At 57.1% G+C, this 2,500-nt stretch overlaps 1 non-coding gene across 1 annotated transcript in view; it reads left to right on the forward strand.

The window, feature by feature from the left end:
- The first annotated feature begins 2,025 nt into the window (after positions 1 to 2,025).
- LOC126138921 (small subunit ribosomal RNA) overlaps positions 2,026 to 2,500 on the forward strand; it is a 1,909-nt gene continuing 1,434 nt past the window's right edge. The window contains exon 1 of the ribosomal RNA XR_007528413.1: positions 2,026 to 2,500. This exon is cut by the window's right edge and continues 1,434 nt beyond it. This is a non-coding gene — a ribosomal RNA (small subunit ribosomal RNA).

Here is a 2,500-nt window from a genome sequence, read left to right on the forward strand (position 1 = left end):
TAACCTAACCCAAGTTGTGCCTTAACCTAACCCAAGTTGTGCCTTAACCTAACCCAAGTTGTGCCTTAACCTAACCCAAGTTGTGCCTTAACCTAACCCACGTTGTGCCTTAACCTAACCCACGTTGTGCCTTAACCTAATCCACGTTGTGCCTTAACCTAACCCACGTTGTGCCTTAACCTAACCCACGTTGTGCCTTAACCTAACCCACGTTGTGCCTTAACCTAACCCACGTTGTGCCTTAACCTAACCCACGTTGTGCCTTAACCTAACCCACGTTGTGCCTTAACCTGCTCTGTAATTGGCATATGACACGTTACATTAATCTAGTGTTGTCTAACCACAACCCTCTGAATATAGTTCGCTACTCGCACCGCCCACCCTCTTGTGTATCGTTTCATGTTCAACACTTCGCAAGTGTTGCTTACTTTTGACATGCTCCCGCTGTACACTGTAATGTGGACGACTGCAGGATGTACATCGCCCCCCCCCCCTCCCCCCTGCCTTCGCACGCTGGTCGTTCAGGTGCTTGCGTGTTCAATGCCCTTCGCAGCTGTTCACTGGCATTCGCATGTCGAAGCGCTCAGTCTACGTCGTGGTACGGCCTGTGTCCACTGTCCGCTGATGTCGTAAGCTTAACCCTCACATTGTACTGCACATAGGTCCGTATGTACTGAATGATACGCTGTGGCACATGTGTGACCGTACAACGACTGCGCCCAACAACAGCGAACCATACGGTCCAAATGTTGTGCACTCAGCCACGTGCCGTCTCCCCATAACAGCTACATTGCAGTGTGGTACGCCATAGAGACGTGTGGGAGTAACGGACGCCCTGGATGGCGATCAGCATGAGCCATCTGTTGATGTAGTGGCGCGTGTATTCAAACGTAGTCGTCTCTTCTCACACAGTGTGATAGCATGGTGCACCGCGTTCCACATCTGCGACATGGTACAGATGCTGGTTGACAGTCGGTCTCGTAATGGACATCGCATACGTAGGGGGCCACCTCCCACGTGTTCTCTAGTCGTGCACATTTTGTTGCGTGTATGTGGGCAGACGTAGTGTGTCGTGACACCTAACAGACAGGTATGCAATAATCGTTGCATTTGCAAACTGGGATGGACGTCTACGTTTGCTGGTGACGTTACGCAAATGAACAACTGGTAAACCCATTGTGGTACGGTTGTTGTTGCTGGAGGTAAATCAGTAAGGGCAAATCTGTGTGTGAAGCGATACGCGGCGGTGGCTGGGTGGGACCGTCCCCGGCCGGTGAGGGGGGGCCGCCCGGCGTGCTGGCCGCGCGGTGCGTGGGCGCACGCGCTACAGCCGGCTGGTGGGGGCGCCCAGTGGCAGGCGCGCCGGCCGACGGACGCGGCAGGCGGCGCAGCTGCGCGCCGGGGCACCCTGCGCGCGGCGCCGGGCGGCCAAAGTGGGTCCTCGCGGGCCCGGTGCGAAGCGCGGTGGACATCTGCAGTGTGCTGGTCCGACTGAGGACTGTGTGCGTTGAGGATGCGCCGCCGCCCGGCACTCGGCGCCGCGACGCCGTCTGCTGCTCGGTCGCCCCAGCGGTTCTCGCTGGTGGTTTGTATCGCAGTTGTGCAGACGTGTTGGCACGTGCGCTGTGCTGGGAGAGTTCGCTTCGGCACCCACGTGGGGCCTTTGCCCTTCTGTGGCGCTGGCGTTGGAGCTGCCGGTCACCGTAGGTGGCGCGTGTTGTCTCCCGCCGGCAATGCCACGACAGCACGCTCCCGGGCCTCTGTCGGCAGCGGCAAGCTCAGTTGGGAGCACGGGTGGTCGCACCTAAAGCGTCTACTCGCCTAACTCCGGGCGATTGCGCCTCTCTCGAACCCGACCAAGTACTTAGGACGGCGCTGCGCGCCGCCGGGACCTGAGAGGTGTATTGTGCAGGGGAGCTCAGCCTCCTCCTGTTTGCAGAATAATTGAGCGGACGCTTGCGTGTTCGCGCGGGCCCCTGGGACACACTCCCGGGCGGCCGGCTGCTCAGCTCTAGTTGACGCAGCTCCCTGGTTGATCCTGCCAGTAGTCATATGCTTGTCTCAAAGATTAAGCCATGCATGTCTCAGTACAAGCCGCATTAAGGTGAAACCGCGAATGGCTCATTAAATCAGTTATGGTTCCTTAGATCGTACCCACGTTACTTGGATAACTGTGGTAATTCTAGAGCTAATACATGCAAACAGAGTCCCGACCAGAGATGGAAGGGACGCTTTTATTAGATCAAAACCAATCGGTCGGCTCGTCCGGTCCGTTTGCCTTGGTGACTCTGAATAACTTTGGGCTGATCGCACGGTCCTCGTACCGGCGACGCATCTTTCAAATGTCTGCCTTATCAACTGTCGATGGTAGGTTCTGCGCCTACCATGGTTGTAACGGGTAACGGGGAATCAGGGTTCGATTCCGGAGAGGGAGCCTGAGAAACGGCTACCACATCCAAGGAAGGCAGCAGGCGCGCAAATTACCCACTCCCGGCACGGG

The sequence above is a fragment of the Schistocerca cancellata genome, unplaced genomic scaffold (assembly GCF_023864275.1).
Source record: "Schistocerca cancellata isolate TAMUIC-IGC-003103 unplaced genomic scaffold, iqSchCanc2.1 HiC_scaffold_674, whole genome shotgun sequence".
NCBI lineage: Eukaryota > Metazoa > Arthropoda > Insecta > Orthoptera > Acrididae > Schistocerca > Schistocerca cancellata.